We start from the raw sequence: 26,545 nt of genomic DNA, 5'->3' as shown, positions 1-26,545 counted from the left end.
GGCAAAATAAATACATAAATAAATAAGAATGTAACAATCCGGCATCTGTTATAGTTAGATCTGCTTGAGAGAAACAAAATAATGTGAAGTTTAGGCTCTCTGATAAATTGTTAAATATTTTGATTACTGTATACAGCGTATTTATTACTACGTCGGGGGGCTGCGCGCGCGTTAATCACAGCGTTTCACTGCGAAATATTTTCATAGTCGAGCACTCGGAGGAGTTCAAATTACACATTTTACTGGGTTTTAATTGCAATATTTCTTTATATAAATAACTTCGTAAATATTCTTTTAACCTCGCCGCATGAAAATACATTCATTTACAATCACGCTAAAATTTATAAGCATTTTTTTTTCCCTTTCCACCCCAAATGAAAAGCTAATGATGAGTGGATTGCAGCAAATTCTCTTCATTAGTTCGTGGCTATTCAGAGCCTTGCAAAAGAACTCACGTGGTTGCCTAACTACACAAAAATAGCAGAATTAATATTCCCTCCGAGTTCCCAGGCAGCAACCGGGGTGGGGGGTGGGGGTGGGGGGTGTCCCTCGAGCCCCCGGTGGCCCGGGGCGCGTGGGAAACGAGGAGTTAAAGCGGGGCAGCGGGTCCGCCCGGGCAGCCGCGCAGGCCTGGCCTCTTTCGCCTTCCCCCCCCCCCCCCCCCCCCCCCCCTTAATTAATCATACGCTGCTTCACAATTTAAATATGGAAATGGCGAGCCATTCGCAATTATTAATGAGCCTGCAGGCTGTCCGGTGGCGTTCGGAGACAGGCCGTGTCAGCCCGCGGGAAGCAGCATGGCATCGCCTTTCTGATGTGTGTGAAATTCGTCTGCACAAAGGCTCCTCCTTATCTATGCGCAAGCTAAATAAATAAATAAAGGCTTTTGTTTGCCAGGCTACTTGCACATGACTGTTTTGACTAAACCACTCCACGTTATTTTGCACTTTACAGTGCCTAGAGAGGAAAAAAAAAAATAAAAAAAAGGGGGGGAGGGGGGTGCGGGGCGAAGTCCCCGAGGCTGCCGGTACCTGCTGCCGGCCGGGCGCTGCCCCGGGCTGATGATGGGGCGGGGGGGGGGGGGTCCTTTTAACATGAGAAAAAAAAAAAAGAAAAAAAAAAAATTACCCCCCACCCTACGAGGTACCAATAACAGCGCCGAATAATAAACTTTGCCCTCGCCTGACACCCGCCTTGCGACAGGCGGCTTGGCACGCTGCCAGCTCCTTCACCCGATAAGGCTGGGCAGGCGGCGGCGGGGACAACATGGCCGATGCTGGCTGCCCGCTCCCCGGCGGGACGGAGCGGGGCGGCGCGGCTCCCCTCGGCTCCCATCCCCTCCCCTTCCCAGCACACAGCCGGAGGGGATGGCTCCGAGGATTCAAGCGGCAGCATCCCTATTTATTTATTTATTTTTACCCCTCACCCCCCACCCCCCACCCCCCTTTTTTTTTTTAACCTCCTTTTCCTGCCGCTATGTCAGCTATCCATTCAATGCAATGTACCACTAGGGTTTAAAAAAAAAAAACAACAAATCAGTAACGGGCAAGTAGTTTAATTAGTCTGGGGGTTTTTTTTCCTCCTTTTTTTTTTTTTTTTTTTTTTTTTTTAGAGCCTTTATAAATGAGGAGCGGTCCAAGGTGGGAGGAGGAAGCGAGGAGCGGAAGGGACAGGGAATGGGAATGGGAATGAATGGTGAGGGATAACAAAGAGTCAGGTGCAGTGCTGTACGTGCCTTCTCACGGTTGCTTAGAGTAATTTATTTTTTTAAACGCTCCTGTAGCCATTAAGTAAGAAAATGGAAAAGCTGTGGAAGTAAAAACCAGGTTTCCAACGGCAGCTACAGGCAGTGAACGAAGCGTGTGCATTGTATCAGGAAGAGCCCATGCCTGTAGTGATGGAGAAGGACATACCATCCAGTTCTGCGGGACTGCGATACGTAAAGATACGCCTGACTTTGGTTTTCCCGCTCCAAAATAGCCTGCTGCTTCACTGGGTGAAGGTAAAATCCCTCTAATGCGTTTTTGCAAGTTTGCCATCTTAGATAAGAGTGTGACTTTGATGTCTTGATGCAGTTGCAAAGTGAAACAAACCGGGGCAAAGCCAGGGATCTCAGCTACAGCGGGGGTGGTGGTGGTGGGGAAGGTCAGGATGTGATAAACACACTGAAAAATGGCAGGAGAATAATGTTTACTTCTGAATATATGGCCTGCTGCCAGGTTGGCGCTGGTTTTTAGGTTAGCAGAGGTTGGAGGAAGGGCCAGACTGAGGCGTGGCTAGCTGCTGTCAAGGAAAAAAAAAAAAAAAAAGGCTGCAAATTGCTGTTCTCAGCTTTTTTTCTCTCCTCTCCTCCATCCCCGCCCTCCCCCGAAAAAAGGCAGTGCTTTCTCTTAAGGCCATTAAAAATGATGTAGAGTTTTAACCATCTGCTGTACCGGGTACTCTTTGCTGGTGCTGCAAAGCTTCCCTTTTTGTAAAGGGAAGACACTGCAAAGCTTTCCAAATAGAAAACTATTTTTTTAAGCATTTAAATATTTCGGGAAATAGTGTCTTTAAAGAAAGATTCTTTTTAATTGCAAATTGAGAAATGGGTATTAACAGAACTGAAGCATTTTTAGCCTATTGGGATGAGGTTCTTTGCTAGAAGGGACACAGGTGTACTGCTACAGTACAGGATACCACGGGTTCAGAAATGGTAGTGTGAGCAATAGAAGACTTCAGAAATGGACAGTGATAGAAGCTGATAATTTTTGTAGCCTTGTGGATTTTTTTTTTTCGCCAAGGCTTGCTGTGGAAGTGTGCGAGATGTAGCTGAATGCAGCAGTCATTTCTTGTACTTGACCAGCTGTGTATGTACGTATGGGAGTAAAATTATTTAATGAGTAGCAGGGAGACTAGCAAAGGGATCACATTGCTGATACGGCCTCCTCAACTATAGGAATATGTCCAGTGCACAAAGGAAGAATATTTGTAAATAATAACATATGGAAGAAATGCTTTTGAAGTGGTGAAGCTTAAAGGAGAAAATAGAAGGAATCTTTAATGGGGTATTTTTACTTCTCATAAATTAGATTAACACTTTAATTGCCATGAACAGCAAATTAAATATTTCACATACTCATAAATCAGAATATAATGTTTGTCTGGAGTAAGAGCTAAGAAAATTGGAGGTTATTGCCTCATAATTCATCTACATATTTAAGATCAATTAACAGGTTATTGGAAAAAGAGATTGTAGTGAAGTAGTTGGGGCATGCAGTTCCTTTGAAAATGAAGTTTGGGTTTTCTCTTTCAAGATCTGCAAGTACTAGATTGTTACCTAAGCCACTGATTATTATTTGTAACTGGGAGAGATGCATTTTCTTTAAATGAAACGTCTACAAATGAATGTTGACAAAGGCATTTACTTTCTGAACCCAGCATAGAGGCCCAGTTAAACCTCTTCATTCAATTTTAATAAAAATAATTTAAAAAGAGACTGTATTATAGATGTCTCGTAGGCTAAATAAATTTTCTTATTAAAGCTGAAGACTGGGGGCTGTATTTTGTCACCTGTTGCCTACCACAGAAAGGAAAGGGGGTGGGGTGGGGAAGCATTTACTGATCACAGCACAGAAGCCTTTGCACAGAACTTGCTGCTTGTCAGTTCATTGCCGTTCAGTAGAAAAAATAGCCTCTTTTTTTCCTCCGGTTTTAGGTGCCACGCAGAATTGTATGGTATGCTTGCTTCAGATAGTGCCAGAGAAGCATAATGAGGTGTTTAGTCACAATTTGGATGTGGTGTTGGTAGAAAACAGTGCAGGACTCTGGGCTAGATTTTGAAGGGAATAGTCCTTGTAGTCCAAGGCTGCCTAAATCCCAAGCTTGTATCCAGGCAATACTGAGACATTAAATTCTCTGTTAGCTTTTTGTTAGGCTGTTATCTCTGAGCATTTTGCTTTTCTTGCAGGGTCTTCAGTATTGCTGGGGATTTTGGTGTAGTGGCTTGTTTTTGTTTCGTTTTTTTTCTGTTAACCCTTGAATTTCTGTTTGCTCCCTTTCTTGCAGAGCACCTTCATAAATACAAATGCAAACAGTTTGGAGTAAGTGTTTTTTTCTGATACAGAATATGTGGATGGGAGGGCTTTTCGGGGTGAATCTTTATAGATGTGTAAAATAGTAATGTGCTAACATTTTTCCCTACTGTGCATTTGGATTTAAAAGTCAGTGTTGTGTATCGGAGCACTCCAGTATCATGAGAGGTATGCGTATTTTGCAGTTTAAAGAAAAAAGATTTCTGTGTGAATTAACGTGTCTACAGATACTATAGTATTGGGATTATTCTGCAAGTTAATTGTATTTTACTATATAATACAGTATTATGCAGGCTATGTGCAAAATACAGCGTTGTGCAGGCTTTGAAATTTCAAAATTGTGTATTGGAAACCTATTAGGATGTAGGACTATATGAAACTCAGCACCTCTTCTAATAGTGAAAGTGTATCACTTGTTTTTAAGAGTTTTTCTGTGGGTATGGAATCGTACATGATGAATAAATATGTAGTAGGTCCTGGGATTACAAAATTATTTTGGATTTGGCATTATTTAATATACTACCTGTAATATATATTGAATCCCCTAACACACATCTCAATATAACCTTTACATTTTTACTTTTTATCAGTTTGCTCTTTCAGCAAACATAATAGTGAAGCTGTGGGTTCAGGTAACATATCTAGTTCTAAATCTAAATAAACAAGCAGCTTATTTTAATACGTATTTCACAATCCTAATGATAGCTGAACAATATCATCTTTATGTAGTCTGCAAAAAATTGAGCTTAAGTTGCAGAACCCAAAATACTGTATTTTTGGTTTGTTGTTGAATGCTGGAGCTGGTTATTTGACAAGAAGTGGGTGTTTTTTGAGATACTGGAAAAAGTTGTTTTTATCACTTTGTATTCATATTCAGTATTCTGTGGTTAAATAGCATGTGAAATATAGTATAATTACAGTGTCATTTAAATAATGCATTAAAGCCAGCAGATGATACAATATGCAAAACAGTTTATAGCAACAGTTTCCATGTAGTTCTATGTAGTGCTGAATTATTGATAAAGTTGTATGAAATAAAATAAGAAATAAAGATGTGTTGGGTGATACTTGCTATGCAGTATCATTAGTAACGGTGCTGAAGATACCATGATCCAAATAATTTGATGATCTGGGTGAGATTGAGTGATACACAAACTGGGAACATTTTACTTTTTTGGTTTGTTTTTTAATTAAATAAAGTCAGAGTTAAACAGATCTGCCTGACTTTCAAATCCATAGAATCCCACGGACTGAATAGACAACCTCTGGAACATCTTTCGAAGCTTGCCTTGTGTTGGCATCTGTTACTGTTACAAAATACATAGGCTTGTTGGAAGATACTTTGAAAAGCCTCTGATTTGTGAATTTTGCTAGTACCAATGGAAGACATGTTATATTAAATTCTAAAAAGAGATAGAGGGCTCGATTCTGCTGTCAGCATAAAACACTTTTTAATTATGTTTCCTGTGATTTGAATAGAGAGCCAAATCAGGCCTACCAAATTTGTTTGAAAGGAAACCGAAAATACAAATACGTGTGTGCAAATATATTTGTTTTGTTTCTCATCTGCCTATTTAATTCGGCAATGTGGTATCTGGTGTCCATTAAAAATGTATTTTTTTTTTCAGGGCCTGGCTTAGAAAGTGTTTCATGGTCACTGGAAAAAAATGAGGAAGAGAAGGGTGTGGCTGCCGCTTAAGAGGATCTGGCCCTGCAAACAGGCACTAGCTTTTGGAGATGCGGTCCTTCGTCATGGCAAAACGAAGACTTCTTTTAGGTAAAACATATTTCTTTTTTTAATTTTTATTTTGTAAATCGGAAATCAAGTAGGCTTATAATCTTATTGTTTCTTAATGCATATTTGTGAAGGACGGTCAGTTGTCCTCACTTGAGTTCGGTAGATATGTTTGCGTCTCGTTTTGCCCCAGATTTTTCAACTCTTGGCACTGATTATGACAAAACCAACAATAACTAATTCCAATTATAGAGTAATAAGGAAAGTGGTTTGATGTCTTGTTTATTCTGAATATCCAAGAAGGGACTGGTCCTGAAGACTCTAGAATGTGTCTTTACCGTACCCACTTCTCAGTTTTTACTTCCATGCAGTATGCTGCACCATTAGCCCCTGAACTGGCACACACACACACACAGAGATGTTTTTGTCCATAGTTCTTTCTATTATGATAATAATTACAGGATCACAAAAGCTTGGAATGAGACTTTGGGAATATTTTCAGGTAACAGTACTTGTGTGATAAGATTTTGATAGTATTCCCAGTAAAACTATATATATTTTAAGGCATAGTCTACCCTTTTCACAAGGGCTATTTGCAAATAATGCTTATATACAATCTTAATTATGCATAATGGATGTTTTTTCTGCAATGGCATAGTTTTATCACTTTTTTCCCTTGGCTGCTGTAAATGTTGCTCCTGCAAATGTATTTTTAAAATGTGTGACTTTTGATACTGTGAGTGAAGATGGAGTGGAAGAAACTTCTTAAGTAGTATAACCGCTCACAGGTGTGGTTACAGAATCTGCTCCCTCATCTCCTGTCTTACATTTGAGCTCATCATCTCTTAATTATGCATCCTTGTTTTCCTTTGAAGAGCAGCAGTATGTGGGTTGTGGTGAGGTATTATCACAGTCTGGGTGAACTGTTAGCCACAGGACTGAAGGCTAAGTGTAGCAAACCACCATGCGAGTGGCAATATCCCAGGATCTGACACACATCTTGGAATCTCTTATAATTATTAAATGGTTTTTGCAAATAATGATGTGTGGATGGGGAAAAAGATAATAAACAAGGAAACGCATTTGTATAGTAAAACAATGTCTTATAATTTAGGTTCTTGCTAATTGTGTGCAAAAGGGAGGGGGAAGAGCAGGTGGCAAAGTAAACATGCATGTTTTTAAGTATATTTGTGAAGTCTGGGTGATGCATTGATAGCATTGTATCACGCACAGTAGCTAGCTTAGAGGATGAATGATTTTGCTTTAACTAAAGTGAACTTGTCAATTTTTTTGCCGTTTCTTTTTGCCATAGGAAACAAAAGTAGAAATTACTGCATTGGATCAGATCCACGGTCTAATTAATGCTAAGTCTACCCTGACAGTTCTTACAAAGGGTTGATTGGTAAGAGAACGGAGGGCGAAGACGAACAACATTTGATCCTTTTGGAATACCCTGTCCTTGTCAGAAAGTGGGCCAGCTAGATCCCTTGGCCAATGGCTTTATCATGGCATTGCACAAAGGTCTTTATGGTCTTTCCAGCAAACAATCTCATTTAACACTATATTTTGTAGGCTGTGAATAGAACCCTGTTCTTTCAGAATCGTACTGATGTCCCTTAATGATGGACTGTGGCACTGATATTCACATGCTCGGCCTGCACTTTCTAAAATAATGCATTCCCATAGTTTGAATTTATTTGAATTTACTGCTTATTTAATTTAACTGAATAATTTCCCATTCAAGACTGGAAGTAGGCAAGAAAGTCAGACTACAATTCCTGACTTTCAGAGTTGTATTTCTGTTGTGTTCCCCATAGCTTATGTGCTTGCTAACATAAATAGTTTAATTGCTTTATGTCTTTGTATATGGCAGTCCTTTTGCAAGTCAGATCATTTAAGTCACCTGCCCTTGTACTCCTGTTACTTCTAGCTTTAGTGAGATAAGGTAAAAAGAACTGTAAATAGCATTCTCCATGAAGGTGTTTCCCTGGCAGGTATATATTAGCAGGGTAATGTTTTCAGTGCAGTATTCTGTGCTTTTTTGCATGCATTGTAAAATGTGGCTTATTTGATGCTGCTGCATATATGTGAAAGCTTTCGTCAGCTTGTTATGATGACACCCGGGTCTTTTCCTTTCGCCGAGAATGTTGCAATATGTTTTCCTTAGCAATTACAAAAAAATGGTTTCACATTCACTCAACTTTGTTAAACCCTTCAGTAACCCAAGTATGCTCTCCTTACTTGTCAGTTTTGCTGCTCTGTGTTACAGCTGATACTTTGAAACTGCTAACTGAACTTAAGCTGATACCAGCATGGCCTCTGCATGCAGCAGCTATTAGCCTTTTTCCTCTTAAAATGTCTTTTTATGCCTACATTTCACTTTTGGCTGCTTAGCTGATTTTTAATAATTTTAACTTTCAGCCATGATTACTCTGTTTTCTTTATGGTCTTTATGAGTCGCATTATCAAAGGCCTATAGAAAGGCCAAATAAATAACAATTTCTTCTGCGAATGCACTCCAAGTTTAAAAAAGACGTTTTTTTCATTATGTTAGCAATGTTGGGTTTTTTCTCCATTATATAATCTCTGCTTAGGCATTAAAGTTACAATCTTTTAAAGTAGCCTTCCAGATGGTTTACTAAATGCTAGAATTCATAGGCATGTAATCTGGATCATCATTTGTGGCTATTTTTAAGGAGTGCTACCCTTTCATTCCTGATAGGAGAGTGCCTATTTTTGTTGGAAACCCTGCCTCCAACCTTGAGCTGCTTTGGAACTTCTGCATGTATATCTAGTCTTCAGAATGGCTTGCCTTTTTAATTCATCCCGTTATTTCAGCACTTTCTGTTTTGCTGTCTTTGTGCTCTTTCACCCTTTACTTGCAAAATAATTGATTAGTGGGATTTGCTGTCTGGAGGGACCAGAGGAGACAATTTGTTCACTTGAATGCCATAGATTTTCCCCCTGCTGTATTAAGCCTGATAACTTTTTTTTAAGCTAAAAGGTACCTTTGGGTCTGTCTGATTTCAGGGAATAGAGATAAAGAGGTGTATCCAGGAATGTGAGGTAGGGTCCATATTGCTCCATCTCCCCCCGCCAGAATGGACTGCAAGAATTTTGTGCCACAAAGTCATGTTTCCTCTATTTTCCTGTTCAAGAGAAGGGGCATCTTACTCCATAACTCTCTAGAGTGTGGGGTTTACTTTCTGTCTCGGAGGGAGAGTGCTGTTGGCTGGTGTGAAGGTGAAAGAAAACTGGAAAATGAGAGTCTGAGAGGCCTAATCTTGAGTTTCCACTGGAAGAAGTAGTGGGTATACAGTTTTTGTTTTGTTTTTTAATACCCTAGATAGGAATACAGCAAATAAGAATGCTAATATGGTCATACAGGGTGAGAAGGGGTGAGTTTACTCTTTTGCATGACTAAATATCACAAGGTCATGATCTGCCATTATCTTTTCTGCAGTGTTTTTCCTCCTCTTTATTCACTCCCTTTGTTTTCCAGTACTATTTCAGACTTGCCAGACAACTGTTGTGCAGTCCTCCTGCTTCTAATGTATGTCAATAAATTGTCCTTATGTCTTTGGTTCAGTCCTTATGCTCCTAGTCTCCATTTTTAAATACTACTTTCTAAATATATTCTTTGTTCTAGTTGTTTCAGTTCAGTGCTTTTGTTTTTTGGAAGATGGTACCTTTTTGCCTCAACATATTAGAAAGCTTTTCTCAGTACTTGGATTGCCCTTGCCCACCTATTTCTTCTGTGCCTAGAGGTTTTGTTACCCTTTTTTTTTCCTTTTTTTTTTTTTTTTTTTTTATGAGGGATATGCTATGCCTAGATAATCTTTCATTGCATAAAAAGTGTTCCCATTGAAGTCAGTGGGCAGGTCTGATAAACATACAGTGTGACAATATGGTACTGTATTTCCAGGTAGCTTATTTTAAATACCTGCTGTACATTTTTGTTTTTCACTAGGTGCTTGTTTTGCTCTGGGCAGGGGCTTTTCTAAACTTGTTGTTTGTGAAGACTTTCTAACTCCACTATTGACTCCTAGTATATAATAAAAAGCCCAACACTTGTATGTTAGATTTCAGGGAACAGCAATCACTGGAAATGGTATTATTTGGTTTGATTGTTCCAGGCACAGAAGTAGACGGGTGAGAAAATGTGGAAGAGTGTTTACACTGAGTGCCAGTCTTTCACCCACCTGCAGTGGGAATACCGCCCATCATGGTGCAAACACAGTTTGGAAGTTTCTTCTTTACGCTTGGCCATGTTGGAATCTGTTGTGAGCCATCTGGGCTAAAGCCTGTGCTCCCCAGTGGGTTGTGTATGCTAAGAAGGCTTTTCCTCTTGGTTTTCCTGATGAGAGTAGGTTTCCTTCTTTTCCTACTGGGTTGAGAAAAGATCAGAAACCATCAGAGCAAGGAACAGCAGGGATGGATGAAAAAGGAAGTGATTCTTTTCACAAACATAGTAAGGCAAACATAATGCTTATATTGGATTCTTGATTTCATTTATCTGTTCAGATCCTTCTAAAAAAATTTGAAATGCATGGGTTTCTGCTATGAGGAAGGCTTTAAACAGGGAAAGTGACTTTTTGAATGTCCTGAAGAGGACTGCAAAGAATCATCCTTCTTCATCCTGCCTGATGCTTGAGGATGCATGGCTGGCAGAGAAGACAGCAAGGTTGCAGAGCGTACCAGTGTGAATGCATGCTGGGTATAATCAGACCCCAGCTTGCCACACTTTATGAATTAATTCATGTTGCTAGAGACTAGAAAGCTGCATATATTGTTGTGGATTCAAAAATATCTGTTTTGCACAAAGTGTCTGAGAGCTGAAGCTCACCCCTTCCCCCCATACAATCCATGCAGTTATCTCTTGTACTGTGCTGCCTCTAGGAGCTTGGTTTTTGGAGTCTGGCACTCCTGGTCCTCCTTTCAGAGTTGCTGGCATAATGGGTGATGTAGTGCTGATTTCAGCTGCATTTAGCCCCTGTGGGGCTGTCTGTGATGCTGAGCTCCTGGTGCCAAAGACTTTGATCAGCCTGGACCCCTGCCTGGCCTTATTCCTATTATTTTCTTGTGGAACCTCTAGCAACATTCAGCTTCATCAGAAGTGCTTGTGCCTGAGGGTAGAGAAGGGAAAATATCTTTGTCTAGACCACTCCCTTCCACATGCTTTTTCTCCCATCCTGGCTGAGTAACTGATGGTAACATCTGCATCCCAGTGAGCGATATTGCCACAGATGAGGAAACCAAGGCACAAAGCAAAAGTTGGGTGATCCAGCAGGCCAGTGGGTTAGAGGTGAGAATGGAAGGGAGACAATTCAGCATGCTGTCTAATTGGCCACATTGCCTCCCGTATGTTACCGGTACAGCATTAATTTAGCTATTTCAAGAGAGATTTCTGTTAATATATGTCATATTAATAATGATGTTCCAAGATACTATAAAGAAGTTGATAACAGAAAACTTAGCAGTCAAAAGAAGTGCTTATTTAGCCTGATGAAGCCCAGCTATCAGCATGCGTGAATTCTCATAGGCAGCATATTTTTGCTTTATTTTCTTTGGTTTCTTCTTTGCAAGTGAGCCATCCTGGAGTTAGTGGTTATGTACAGCAACAGGTAACTTTTATGCCTATCCAGAAACTACAGGATATTTTAAGATTCGCATTTATAATAGCTACAAAAGATTACAATTTTTAATAACCATTTGAAGACCCTAACAATTTAATAGCTCAACTCTGAGCTTTTCAAAAGGAGATATAAAATAAAAACAACACGTATTGAGGTAATAGTTTTCACTTAAAATCTTTCGATAACTTTTTAAAAACAACTTCAAAACAGCTGTCTAGCTGTGCAGAAATTAACCTGGTTTTGGAAGGAAGACCACATGAAGTTTGTGCAGACTTCTGCTCTGGAAATAATGTGCCATTGAGCCCTGGCAGCTTAAGGTGTCTCTATTTTGAAGCGGGGGGTAGGGGGGAAGTCAAATGATTTAGTGACTGAAGAGAGTTGCCACTTGCGTGAGCTCCATCCCTAGGGATATGACCTTTTTAATCCTCTTTAGTTAATGTATTGGTGATCTTTACTTAGGCAGAGTAAACAGTGCTGTTCTGAACAAAGGGGAGGTCATGCTTCCTGCATTACACTCTGACCCTGGGGTCGCGGCCTTTGTTCACTTCTCAATGGGAATTGCTCTCAGAGGGCCACCACAAAATGGAGAACTAATTTAGGCACGTGCTGGCAGAGAATGGCAGAGTATCAGGTTTGCCTCACCCCAACCTCCGAGTGCGCAGCAGTTGCAGTGAGAGTAAAAGTCAAACTATTTCAAAGGGGAGGTATTAGCTCTTTAATTACCAATGGCTGTGGCACTTAATCCCTCATTGAACTAAATATATTGCTTGGGTCTTCCCCCGTGCTGCCAGTAGTTCAGTTTCTCGGTTTTGAGCCTTTCAACTTTGTTTTCCCCGCCTTGCGCTGGACTGTTGTAAATGAAGAGGCATAGAGTAGTGAAAATTGGAGGATTTTTCTCTTAAAAGAGAGAAACCACATAGCAATTGCACCATTAAGCTTGGGCCTCTGAGGTCTCAAAATAAGCATTGTTTTTCAGCCTGCAAGGAAACGTGCTGCTGTGTCCCAGCAGATTGTATTCATCACCTTTTTCATAACACTTTCTTTGTGTGGTACCATGTAAACACACACACATGCACGCACTCAGAGCCCTGTGAAGCTGAGCATGGGGTACTAAGCCAAAGTGAAGTAGGACTTCATCATATTTATCACTAATGTTATGCAGAAATGCTGCTTTGGGGGTTTTTTTTGGCTTCAAAAGTGATTGGGAGCAGAATGTGATGCGTCTCTTTTTTAGTTGCCGTGACCAGGGAACATGGATAAACATGAAAGCTGAGATAAATTATCTGGAAGACTTGCGTATAGAAAGCCATCACCCTTCATTGAAAGATGTTTATTATTTTTCAGCTATATGCTGTTCTTTGCTTAACAGTAAAATCTGTGAAATACAATGATAGATCATAAAATAATCAAACTATAAACACATATCTTCAGTCAAAATGCTGCTTTTCCACATTCTTTATCAGAAAAAAAAAAAAAAAAAGCCCCCACAAAGGTGTGTAAAACACAGCTGGGTTAAGACTGGGCACAAGGGATATGCGTGTATTGAGGGGAGCTTATAATGTTACCAGCACAAAAATAATGCTATGATAGTAAGCTTCGAGGCTTCTGTAGCTGTCGATATAAATAGGATGAAAGTAAAAATGTATGACACTAAATTTTAGCTCTCAGACTTGGGTATTTCTGGGCTTACTAGTTTTGGTGGGTTTGGTTTGGTTTGGTTTGGTTTGGTTTGGGTAGTGTCGTGTTCCCCCCCTGCCCCCCCCCTGTTTTATACCACTGTAAATCCCTGGAAGACTCTACTGGTGTAATGGAGTACAGGGTAGGTTCACCTGTAGTTACTGCTAAATGCTAGCTGCTGTGCTGTTTGCAGTTGTGTTTCTCTTGACTACTTTTAGACCGCTCCAGTAATAAGCAGTAAGCCATCCAACAGATGCATCTCAGTCTGTGTCTTCCGTACAGTTCTGGGCGCCTCTCGTTTACAGTCCACACTTGTGGAGCAGGAGGCTTAACCATGCTGGAGGTGGCTCAATCCTGCCCAGGGGCTGGGAGGAGTGCGTGGCCAGGAGATCCCCAGTGCCTTCGCCTTGCCCAGAGCATCCTTCTCCCCAGGCTTTTCCAAGGCACAGGGCAGGGCTGGGCGGAGAGCCTGGGGTAGTGCTGCTGCATTCGCTACACAGATTTGCTTTCCATACCAGACTCTTCTCTGGAGAAGAGAGCATGCCATTATTTTTTTTTTTAACTGTTGCAGACTTCAAGCCTTTTTTTAATTCTTTCAAATTATCTGTAGTAATTTGGATTTACCGGATATAGAATACTGTCTTTTGTGTAAGACAGCAAAATTTTCTGTTTCTCTCTTTCTCTTTCCTCATTTATTTTTTCTTTGCATTTCAGTAATTTCAAGTAAAATATTATCTTTCCCTTATTTTTCTTGAAGTTGTACTATTTAAACAAACAGTTCTAATAATCTACTCTTAGATTTAAAAGTGCATTCTGTAATACAGCAAAGTAAGTTCTTTAAACAAAAGTGGCCAAGCAACTGAAATATCATGCCCTTTTAATGAAAAGTTGAACTCAAAGCTGAGCCAAACGCGAGCAGCAGAGAGTTAGTACGTTAGCAGCAAGTGATGCTGACTACAGCAATAATGAAACCAACCTTTCTGTGTCCTGTATTCGTTACTTGAAATTTCCAAAGTCCACTATCTTTAGATTTTAATAGAAGCCCAAGGGAAAAGGTATATTTACTATACCTATTATCTAATAAACATAATACTGTCAGGTTAGCATACGTATGTTCCTTACTTGTGTTACTTAGTTATAAGTAATATGTTTACTAATGAAAATACTAAGTCACTTTTCATCATGTGTTACTGAGTACTAGAATTGGTCTTATCTGGAGGATTTTAAAGACTAAAGAAAGAGTCAAGGCAATGTCAGTTGTGTTTTGGGGGTGGTGGTTTTGCCTTAAAGCATTCATACGGTTGTACTTTATTTGGAGGTAATGAGCTGTAGGATAATCTTAAAATGTGGATAGCTGCTTAGGGTAAAAAAAAATAATGTTAAAATATTCAGTCAATACTCAAATTTTAAAATATCTTTTTTTCCTCAAAAGGATATTGGAACCTTACAATAACTATAGTAAGTGCCTGCTTGAAAGGAAAACTATTTTTTCTGTGTGTGTTCATATTTCAGCGTGCAATGTGATAATCTAGAGTTGTAGTAGCAGTGCCTCCTCTGAAAGCTTCATATTGCGTGGAGCCTTTTGGAAATTTTTCACTTTGAATGCTCCTGACTCAGACCTCTCAGGATTTTTGTTTTTTTCTTGTTTTGTTTTACTGTTTAAAAAAGAGCTTTATCCCTGGCAAAGTTTGGATTAATAGATGACAGAGAACAGTCTATTTTACTGTGTGAACTTGATTCCTCTGCGTTATTCTTTCTGGCAGTGATTTCTCTAGCTAGTGTACCTGGTAAAGTTTAATGGTGGTTAAGACTTTTCTTATTTCCTAGACAAAGATGTTACTGAAATTTGAAATATGAATGTCCGCATTATTTTCCTAAATTTGCTTTATCAAAATAGTTTCCAAATGTGACCTCTGCAGTGAAAACTAAGGAACCATTTATATTTAACAGCCTCCCCTGTTAAGCAACTGTTGTACACCTGTCTGTGTACCTGTATGTTTTAATATTAAGCTATCTCTATTACCTGGTTGATTTATTTGATCCTTTGGACAATGATTTGCATTATATCAGTTTATCTAAGGAGAAAAAACAAGAAAAAATTTAAAATAGTCTTGTAGAACATGGGTTTGGTCAGGCTTCAGATATACTATGGAAATTACTAAGTCTATTCTTTACTTTTTGAAGATAAATGTTTTTCTAAACACCATACTGCCAGATATGTATTTAGGCCCAGTGAAATGCAGCAAAATTCATTTGAAGGAAATGCTTATTTGTCTGATTTGTCTTCTGGTGAAATCTCTTCTTCTGCCTATTTCCATTGAATATTTGCATTAAAAAAAGATATGAAAGTTTCAAAAAGCTAAATGGATACAGATAGCTTCATATCATACATTTATATATTTGTGATTTTGAAATTAATATTAGGGTGGGTAGAAAACACAGGACAGACTTCAGTTGCACCTGTAAAATTTTTTTTTTTTATTATTATTTTTGTGAAGCTGTATTGCTGTATTTTGTGGTAAGAGGATACCACCCTTCTGTTTTCCACTGGCATTATCTACTTTGGAAAGAAAAACGTGTGACAGCCTCAAAATGGTGTTCTCTGCTAAGGAAAGGCAAAGATGAAAGCTGGAACAACATAGTAGTTCCAGCACAAAATGGCCTTTTCCAATAGATTTCCAGTAAATTTCTTAGACTGATTAAGGTTTTGGCTGTTAGCTGGCCAGTAAAAGCTGAACAATAGTACAGCAAATCTGATATTCCTGTAATAATCGTCCCCTGTATGTATGGGATACCCACATGCTCATATAGCAAATGGGTAAGTACAGTATTAAAGCAAAATTGTATTTTGCGAGGCCCCACAACAAATCTTAGAGGATCTATTTTACTTTCCCCTCTGTGCTGAAAGCTCAGAGCACTGCCAGCAGACTGCTGGAACAACATTTTGGTCTGTGTGTGCAATGCTTTACTAGACAAAATCCCTGATCTTTGTGTCAGTCTCCCTAATTGTTCCAGGCCTAGTGCAGGAACAAGGTTTTACATTTAGGTAGCCACAGAGCAGTCAGTTATATGTGTTCGCTGAATGTAGTGATGAGTTGTTACGATAATGTTGAAGGGATAAAATTACTGCTGATGTAGTGCTGTTATGATCAACTTCTTTTGTATAGTTCTTCCACTATTTTTTTTTTTAGATATGTTACCATTTTTTAAATGTGTTTATTTGTACAGCTAGGAAAAAAGATTAGTCCTGAACCATGTGTTACATGATTTTTCCTGTTACAATTCAAATGTAACCCTTTTGTTAGTAATCTTTAGGCTGCATTAGTAAAATACTGTGATTTCTATTGAGCAGTAAATATTATGTAAACTGAATATGAATTTATAATCTTACTCTAATAGTATTCATACGTACTGTGCTGTTGTAACATGAGACTGTAAATGCATACATGTATCTCTCGTGTATAGGTCTATCATAATGCACACAGTACATGTGTGGGCACACACAGGCAGAAGAGATGAAGTATGTGATTTTGCTAAAACGGTTGTTAGGGGAAGGGGAAATGTTGGATTTTATTACACATAAGTGTCAGAGGGGCTTTAGATGACAACTTTGATTTTTGGTATTTGGCTTCAAAAGTTTTTGAAAAGCAGATGTATTTCTAATTGAGTCAGGGAGAGTTCCCTATTTCCAACCAAGTCTCACTGTCCTGTTTCCAGCAGGCAAAAGGTCTGTCTCATTTACCCTGCACAATTTTCTTAGTAAGTTACTTGTTTGCACTAGAGAAAACTCTGCAGCCTTCTTGAAATTTTTTGGTGGACAAAGAAAAATTCATTGCATTACAATTCTGTTGATAACATTTTCTGGGAATGTAAATTTAAGAGTTGGCCTTTTAACATTTCAATGCTTTTATCATCAATATAAAATCTCTAGTAAAACAAACACATTTATGCCCCAGGAAAAAATAGTTAAATTTGAAACTTGAAATTTCCATGGATTAGTCACTGATGTCCCCTGGGAATTTTCAGTATTCTGAAAAGGAAGTGTTTTTAAACAACTGGAAAAGATAGTTCACTGAATAAGTCTGCAAGCAGCTTTTCACAATTCTTCTCACTGCTTTTTTTTTTTTTTTTTTTTTTTATGATGCCAGTGTTAGCATTCATATTGTACTTTATTAGTGTAAATAGCATCGTAAAAACTCCATTGAATGTTTTCGTTATAAGTGTGTGTATTGATTTTGTCAGATTGTAATAAACTTCATTAAAATAACCTTTATTAGATGATGGCATACATTTAATCTGCATGGATGCTGATTCATCTTTTTAAAAGCAAAATTGGAAATTAAAAAAAAGGACTTTTCGCAATAAACTTCTGGTTTGCAGGCCACACCAAAATCACCCTGTCTTTAAAAAACATTTGACTTGCCATGTAATATAAAGGTAATATAACATAAAGGTCTCTTCTTTCTATATGAACAGAAATGGTTCCTTTCAGAGCGTGATGCTCTGAGTTGAGGCCTTGCTGCTGCTGCATCTGCTTTGGAGTCCCAGAGCCGTCAGTCCACCACTGCAGCTGCTGGTAGTGGAGCGAATTTGAACTTCTGGTGCCTGCTACCTAACGCCGTGCCTTGGTCACAGTCTCTGTTTGGGAGCAGGGCCATTGTCCCTTCTAATTTGCTAACATCCTTTCTGTGTATTCTGTCACTTTTGTCAAATGTAAGTGTATAGATCATGGAATGGTTAAATATATCTCTGTGTAGGAATACATCTTTCTGGACAAAGGAAATACGGAATGATCTCTGTGTGTGTGACCATTTTGTTTACTAAAACTGAAAAGCAGCAGAATACCGTTAAAGCTGAATATATAAATGTAGGCATCCCTTCAAAATGTAAGAAATGTAATAGTGCAAGTGTGACAACTTTAAGGGAAGAAAAAGCTCAAATGACTCCCAGGAAGACAGTTCATGGAACACAAATTCTATGAAGTATTGAATTAAGGATGGTGTTCTTTTTTTTCAGCTATAAATTACACCTGCAACTGATACAAATAATGTAGAAGCCTGTATTATCTGTCCAGATAAATACAGGAATACTTTCAGTAGGTTCATTGTTGTTCTAAAATAGAAGGTCGAGGGAATAATGCGTCAATATCATCCATGTGAGGATTTTTTTTTTCAGGAGGGTTTGAAATCGACTAGTGCTGTTACAGTGTGATTCCAGCGATATTTTAGATAGCCAAGCTAGATAGCTCAAGCTAAGATGCACCTTATGTACCATATATTTTACCTTTAATGGGCTAAAGAGAAAGATCAACTTGAGCTATAAAACTGAATTTGGCTATGTAAAATAGATGTGATACTAATACTCAGCTCACAAACAGATCCTGTCCCAGTGAATTCTGTATCTACAACCATGTTGGATTGTCTCTCTGTGTACTAAACAATTGCAACTATGTTACACATATGTTACCATAATGGATATCCCTTTTTATTTTCTTACAATTTCTGCAAGTTTTGTATCTTTACTAACATTTTTGTCAAACCACCAAGGAATTCTGTTGTATGTAATTTTTGTTCCCCTTACAATTAACTTGGTGCAGGATTGTAGCACCCTGTTGTAATTAAAAAACAGATACTCCTAATATTGGAGAACTCAGTCACTGGACAACCCTTGACTAGTTTAAAAGCCTTTAAGTAATTTACAATATAAAGGTATTTGAATCCCCTTTTAGAGCTAAGAAATGTTTAAAGTTTTCATTACAGGTTGCATCGTGTACGCTTGCTTACTTTTTGCAGTTTATCATTCTCTAAGAATTAACATTTTCTTTTCTTACAGTGTGTTATTTACCTTTTTTCCTTTTTTTAATTTTTTTTATTTTTTTTTTACAATTATCTCACTTATTTCCCTTCCCCTCCACCCCCCCACCCCCACCCCCCCACCCCCCCCAGTAGCAATTTCTGCGAGGCATCCAGTTTTAAGCAGACGTGTCCATTTCAATAACTGGAGGGGCCGCGTTGTAAGCTCCACTGGGTAGTTTTAACTGTGCTCCTGGTGCTGGCCCGAGAGCAGCCCTGCTAGGCAGAGCAGCCGCAGCGGGAGAGCAGCAGTGCCCGTCCCTGCTGGAGGTCCGGGGGTAGCGATGGTAAAACGAACCCCTCGCTGGTGCAGCTTGCACGCTGCCCGTGCAGTGCAGCCTCTCCCCGGCCAGTGCCGCCCCCCGCCCCTGGGCAGCGGTGCCGGGGCCGCCGGGGAGGGTCCGCGCCCCCCGTGCCCGCTCCGCAGCGGCGCTGGGGCCGTGCAGCCCCCCTCAGCCGGGGCGGGGGGGGGGACGACGTTGGGGCCGTGCACACCTCCCCCTCCCCCCCCCGGGGCTGGGGGGGCCGGGGGGCCGCAGCTTACCGGCAGCTGGGGGGGGCCGGGCCGGCGGCACCTGTGCCGGGGTGGGGGGGTGGGGGGGGCGGCGTGGCGTGGGCTGGCAGGGAAGAGCAAGAGACAGTGATGCAGAGTGTGGAGCTGCATTGTCTGCGCTCAGCGTGAGGAATACATTACAGTCGGCCAGGGCATGACTTAGCAGTGCCGGGGGAAACGGGCTGTACTGTAAAGTTTAGTTACGTTTTCAGTAAAATAAACCCGTGGTATTCTACAGCTGAGGAGCTTGCTTCAGACCCGGCCATAAAACTAGACGGGACTATGCCATTGCTTAGCTCCCAGCTTGCACCTCCTGTGCATATAAGTATTAGTTAGCCGCCAGGAACATTGCAGCATATTGGCGATAAATAAGTAGAGGCCAGTAAATAAAAGTCTTGGTTTGGGCTTTGATTTGCTGCTGCTGCTGCTACAAATTTTCATCAGTAAGTATGGCGTATAAGCAAGCTATGAATACCATCAGTTTCAAGTATGTGACTCTGTACAATAAAAAAGGGGGGAAAAATAGTTGCAAGGTAACCAAAATTGTGTCGGTACCCTTAAAAAAAAAAATCTGTTAATGCGATGCACTCTTTAATGCCTCTTTTCTTTAAAAAGAAAAATAACTAAAACCCAAAACCTTTGTCCTACTGCCAGAGGTTCATTTATGTTGATACCAGTTTAATGCCAAGTTTGCTATAAAACATTACTTTTAAAGTACTGAAGGAAGTGCTTTTGCAGAATGTTTCATTACATTTTGAAGGGAAGACTGTGGAAATCTATCCTTGTTCAGCTTGCCTTTACAGTTTGACTCACTTCAAAATTGTCTTTATTTGGTATTTAAATGTTTTCCCCCATAATTTAATATGCCACTGATCCACTGGAATTAATGCAAGTTATTCAACAGTAGAACAGAACTTTCCCAAGTAACCTGTACAATGTGTAATTACTGTCCTTTCTAGGAAGCGTACACCAGCTGTAATCCCATGGAGCACCTTCGGTCCCTTTAGGGAACAATGGACAAGACTGCTTTGCTTTTATGTACATGTTTTAAAATTATTACTATTTTTAATCCCTGGAGAGCATCTTTAAAAAGAAAAGCTCTCTAAATGTTAAGTAAAGCTATTCTTGGTGATGTTTTTTATAAACTGTACTGAAATTCATTTGATGGTACTATGTGAATCTATACTTTTCAGGGTAGCTTAATCCTAAAAAAGAAGTATGTTTGATTGGTTTATTAAAAAAAAAAATCATGTACCTGATCATTTCTTACTAAATATTGCTAGAGGCTGTTAGATTAGAAACCAACCCATATTGAAAATAAGCTATATTATTTAGAAGGAAAAAAAATCACAATCGGTTTAGAGCTGACCTTAGTGTTAATGCCTGTGTCACAGAAAGCGGAGACGAAAGAACAAGAGATACCACTCTGAGTGGAAATACAGGCAAAGGAGTTGGTGTATAGCTGGAGTATCTATAATGAGCTTCTAATAGACAAAACTTGTGATAAGGGCAAAGAGAGAGGTTATAAAATTCTGTAATAGTATAAACTGCAGCGTAAAAATATGGCTTATGACTATTTACATAATTTGAACTTCAGGCATGATGAATCTTAAAATAATTCTTCCACTTTCCTTTTTGGAATTCCTTTTCTATTAAGCAGAGCTTACAAGCTGAACTTCACATAATTGTTTTCCTCTTTTCTGAATCTTTATTTTTTAGTACTGCAGTAACCTAAAGGTAGATTAGTTTCAATCTTATTTTACAACTGTGGTGACAGATACAATGCATTTATATATCTCCTTGAAGAAGGACAACTTTCAATGAATGAATCCAAGCCATAATTGCGTAAAGGTGATGCACTTTTAACCCTCCAAATGCATCAGAATTATCTGAGACAGGCAAATGCAGAGATTAAACTCGGCTGTTTCCACCTTTATACCAAAAGTGAGAAAGAAAGGGATAGGTATAGAGAGTAAAGAACAAGGAGATCTGTATTTTTATATAGAAAGTACAAAAATAAATAAGGACCTAAAAATAGTGTCTGAGAAAAAAGTGGAAAAATCATTTAGAAAACCGATTAAATGTAAGTAAAACACTTGCAACTAAATTATTTATATACCTGAGCACGTTCCCTAAAAAACAGGTCCATGTTTTATATTACATTGGCACTAAAAGTTGTTGAATGCACTATTGCATGTAATCTCTCTTTTTTTCTTTGTTTTCTTTTTTTTGCATAGGGTTAACATTCTCATCTGTGCATGTTCTGTTTAAAATAAATACTATAATGAATGTCATGCCTTTATTTTAAAACAAAAATCGTAAGCCTTTTAGCTGGACATTAGGGTTGCTGCTAAGTCTGTTATATAGAAATATTTTTTTACTTTTACTTTTTAACCACCCAGAATTATTGCATACATATCCTCTGTGTGCACGGTCTGTATGCAGCAGATACCAAAGTTATTAGAAGAGGTCATAATTACTATGTGTCATTTTACCGAAATAAAAATTTGTGGGAAAGTTACTGTTTAAATATCTTGTCGGGTATGTCCTGATAATCTCTGGTATGCTTTTACTGTAATTCCCTAAAAATAAATATTAAAAACATTTTGTGGTTTCACACCACTAAAAAAAAAAAAAAAAGTTGGTAAGGGTAAACCGTAAAACATATATTTGGCTTACAAAAGAAATGTTTATTCTCCTCAGAATGCCAGTGGTTGAGCATTTTCTTGAGATCTGAGGCTGGATAAAAATGTGTAACAGAGGTTCCTTAAATATGCCACTGCAGTAGTTGTTCAAGATGTGGCACAGCCAGCCAGTTCCGAGAAACCCACATGTGCCACTCTATACTTTCTGGACTTGGCTAATATTGTGCATTTTAATAGGGCAAATGTGATCAAAGTCAGGCCTGAAAACAATGAGATGGGTTTTCACATACTTGATGATGTACAGGTAGAAAGTATGTTCCATCAAATATAATAAGTACTATTCTTGGTAGTACTTGCTTTTGCCAGTCATACCAGTTAGGCAGAATACGTACAGCTCTTGGAATGGCCATATTGCAGGCTATAATATATTGTAAATAGTATTAAGTCTTTGTCACTACCATTAGCACAGCTGATCACTTAAATACTGTGGTTCTTAAAATAATGTGAGTTTCTGTAACAAGGAAATGTATCTTGGAAAAAAATCTATTACTCTAAAGACCTCTGCTCCATTTTGCAGGACAGTGCATTTTTAAGCAGAAGGTTGGAGAGCAGCATTTGGATGGGATGTGAGAGTTGCAAGGGATAGAAACACATCTACCAGTTTTCTTTTCCCATTGCATTTTTTTCGGTCATCTCATGATCAATATTTAGAGGAATAAAAGATCAATTAATACCTTTCTTCCCAAAGAATATTTTACAAAGTCTTAGAAACACATGGTGTTGACTTTTCCAATTAGTTGAAACTGCTTAGTTGTTTTAAAAAGTACATCAGGAAAGCAGTGATAGCATAAGCAAAATAAATATTAAATGAGGGGGACAACTATGACTTTCCTTAAGTAACCATGTAATCCCTTTTTTCTTATGGTAACATATTTTCCACAAAGAAGATTCTTCAAGGTTGAATCCTGTACAGTCTACTTCCCTCCTCCCCGCGCCGCCCCCCCCGCCCCCCCCCCCCCCCCCCCCCCCGTAGGGCAAATCAAACACTTCACAACATTTTTTGTCAGGAAAGCACATAAAAATTTTTTTTGAATATACCAATAACAGAAAAAGTATATATATTTTTATTGCAACAAGGAGATTTCATTGGTTGAGTGAAATGGCGAGATGTGACGCAAAAGGACACTTGGACGGGTAGAAATGCTGATGTATGCCAAAGCAGGCGTACCAAGAAATGCTGTTGCTATGAGAGAAACAGAGGGAGAGGGAGAGAGAGATAGTGAGAGAGCAAGTTGTGGAGGCCTTATTTTTTCCTTTTGGCTTATAGCAGAGTGACTGCAACATCTCCCGTTGCTAGCAGGGAGGGTTCAGAAGCTTGCGGTGGGTATTTTCATTAGGCTGAGCATTTAGAGGAGGGGAGGAAGACGAGAGAGATGCAGGTCACCTTAGAGTACAAAAGCAATTGGGAAGTAGGAGGCTGTATACACTAAGCCAATGATCTGTGCTATGATAGATACACAAATTAGTACGACAGATGAAGCAGCTTAGCTCGTTATCCACCTGATGGTATTAAGACTTAGAATTCAAAATTACAAAATTGAAATGCACACACACAGAGACACAGACGGACATATATTTATAATGACCCCACCTTTTCATCTTATGAATTATCCAGCTGGGATACCGACGTCTCCTGTGTAACATTCTTAAAGAGCTGCAATAAATTCACCTTGTGAGTCGATTAGCCAGGAAAGGGGGAAAATGATTTGCAGGAAATTTTTTTTTTTGTCTCTCTTCTTCGGCAAGGGGGAAAAAAGTTTGTGCTATGAACTTAGCCTAGCAGCTTCTGGAACGTGAGCCAAAAGGGGCAGGAAGTTGTTTTACAATAGCGTTACAGTGATCTGCCACAAATGGAAAAAGCCAAATGTTGGACTCGGCAAAGAGAAAAAACATCCTTCTCCCCCTCGTCTCCCTCCTTTTGCCCCTTAAGAGAGAAAAAGAGGAAGGAACGTTGAGCTAGAAGTTCTTTTTCTCTTTTAATTACTTCTGAGAAGTAATGGAAAGATTATCTGACTTGCATATTCCATGGCAAGCACGAGGGAAAGAAGTATCAAAGGGACGTTTAAAAAAATGCACTTGGTAACTAGCAACGGGACTTTTGGCACAATTCCTTGAGTTTGCTTGAGGTTATGGAGGGGGGATGGGAAGAAGAAAAGCAAGTCCACGCAGTACGTTTTCTTTAAAAAAAGGGGAGGGGGAACGGAGGAGAAACTATATGAAACTTCTTTTTTTTTTAAAGGAAATGTGTGTTGATCCTCTGAAGCTGCATCCTCAGGCATTTGTGGCCCGTCTTTGCAGTCCGATATGTTTTTTTGCGAGTGTGTGTAAGCGCTCTCAATCAAACAGCAATCATGGCAGCTGTTTTTCTTCCAGCACAGCAGTTGAGCTGTCTCGCCCAAATGCTTATCAGCTTTTGACTCGGTGCCAAGATAGTTATAAGGGCCAAGCAGCCTGAGCTTGGCTGTGCAGCTGGTTTAGAAGTAAGGGCATGAGAAAACAAAATCACCAAGTTTTCGTGTCGCATGCAGTATTTACTTTTTCAAATGCCCATTTTCAGTTTGGTGGGGTTGGGGTGTGTGTGTGTGTGTGGGTGCTGCAGTTTGGTGGTGCTTGTGGACTGCTTTGCTTCAGAGGGGCGCTTAGCTATGTGTAAATACGAAGAGGAGCCCTCTTCTCTCCCTTTTAATCCCGGAAGATATTCCCGTAGGACGTCGTCGTGTCCCCGTGTCCCCCGCCCCCCCCCCAAGCCTTCACCAGCCGCCCTGCACTGCACAGCACATTGCCATAGCGTGGGTGCGTTCGCATTCCAGCGCAGCGCCTTTCCTCCCCGCTGCTCTTTTTCTCCCCATGTCCCCTCTCGGCAGGGCCGCCCCCGTCCCCACCCCCGGGCCGCCCGCAGCCCCGGGGCGGGTGTCGCCGCCTGGCAGGGCGCCGGGCGCGGTGCGGGTGCGGGCCGTGCCTCTCCGCGCCGCTGCGTACGGTGGAAACGAGCCTGCTCACGCAGGGCCGTGCCTCTCTTTCATCATCAGCTCTAGCCCTCTGCGTTTCGCTAGCTCACGTCCTCCTCCTCCTCCTCCTCTTAGCCAGATTGCTCCAGTCGCTCACAAGGGGGAGGCTGGACTCAGGAAAAAAAGGCGGCTGCTGCTGCTGCTGCTCGCATTCCTGCTGCAAGGGCCTCCCCTTCAGACGGCCTTTGCCAGAGCAGAACTTTTAAAAATGCTGCAAATAGGATCTTCTTTTTTCCTCTGCTTTATTTAACCCTCCTCTTCCACCGTCTAAGAGCGGGGCTCGTTTTCCGTCTCTCCTGCGCTGTGCTCGGCTGTACTGTATATCGCAATGTTGAGGTTAAGGCTCCAAGTGTTTTCCCCTCCGCTGATCCTTTTTTCTCTTTTTCCTCCCTGGCTTTTTTTTTCCCCTCCGTTAAAGAAGTTGATTTCCTTGACTAAGCGATGAATCGGCCTTTGCTAGTTTGTATGCTGTGAGAATGAAGGCTTTTATTTGTCATTTCTCTCCCCCGAGTATCAGTGCACAGTGCTGCTTATGGAGCAAGCTCCTCGCTCTTGCTGGCTTTCTCTTTAATAGAAATGTATTTTTAAGGGCTTTAGGTATCTGCGCCATGTGAAATAGGGCGGATGATATCCCTCCAAACCCCCTGTAATTTGACCATGGCTGAAATGGAAATATTGGGGGTGGGTGGGGAGGGCAGGGGGCTGAATTGGGGTAGGGGGTGCACAGGCTGTTTCGTCCTTGCAAACCTCTCCCCCTGCTTTTCTCTGCTGAGGAGGGAAAAGGGGATGTGCAGTAAAATGCCGTCTCTGGGACAGGTGCCAGCTCCTAGACAAAAGAAGTAAAATAGGCGGTAAAGGGGGGGTGGTGGGGGGGGTAAAGGGGGGGTGGTGGTGGGGGTGGTGGGATGGTGGAATTAATAGCCAACAAAAATAGGAATCGAACATCTCCGAGAGGCAGCACTGGCGAACGCGATGGTGCCTAACTGCCCTTTTTGCCGAGTATTTTCTTAGCGATGGGTGGAAAGCAGAAAGTTGCGGCATACTTTTTATTCTCGTCTTCTCTGCAGACGTTTGAAAGCGTGAAGGGAGGGGGGAGGGTGCCTCCCCCCCCTCCTCTCCCCCCCCCCCCCCCCCCCGCTTTTTCCCTCCTTTCTACTGAATTATTCATAGTGTCAATGGTGAAGCCAGGACTATTAGCATGCATCAGACATGCTGTTTGTCTGTTTGCTAACATTCTTCATTCAAGACTTGTTAACTACCAGACAAGCTTAACACGCTTCTCTTTTTCCCCTCCCCTCCTCTCCTC

At 40.4% G+C, this 26,545-nt stretch overlaps 2 long non-coding RNA genes across 4 annotated transcripts in view; one reads left to right on the top strand and one right to left on the bottom strand.

Annotated features, from left to right (window-relative positions):
• LOC308066284 overlaps positions 1–26,545 on the top strand; it is a 128,433-nt gene continuing 101,888 nt past the window's right edge. The window contains exon 1 of the long non-coding RNA XR_013929117.1: positions 1–5,850. This is a non-coding gene — a long non-coding RNA (uncharacterized lncRNA). The remainder of the gene's footprint in view (positions 5,851–26,545) is intronic.
• Positions 4,654–26,106, bottom strand: LOC308066285. 3 transcript variants are annotated; one of them, XR_013929118.1, is made up of 3 exons: positions 23,823–26,106; positions 22,462–22,589; positions 4,654–10,195 (listed from the first exon to the last, which is right to left on the bottom strand). It is a non-coding gene; the product is annotated as an uncharacterized lncRNA (long non-coding RNA). The 3 variants fall into 3 exon arrangements; XR_013929119.1 differs by lacking the exon at positions 22,462–22,589; XR_013929120.1 differs by lacking the exon at positions 22,462–22,589 and having other exon boundaries at positions 4,654–10,192.

This window comes from Falco punctatus, assembly GCF_963210335.1.
Source record: "Falco punctatus genome assembly, chromosome: 6".
Taxonomy (NCBI): Eukaryota; Metazoa; Chordata; class Aves; order Falconiformes; family Falconidae; genus Falco; species Falco punctatus.
This window is presented reverse-complemented; position numbering and strand designations above follow the sequence as displayed.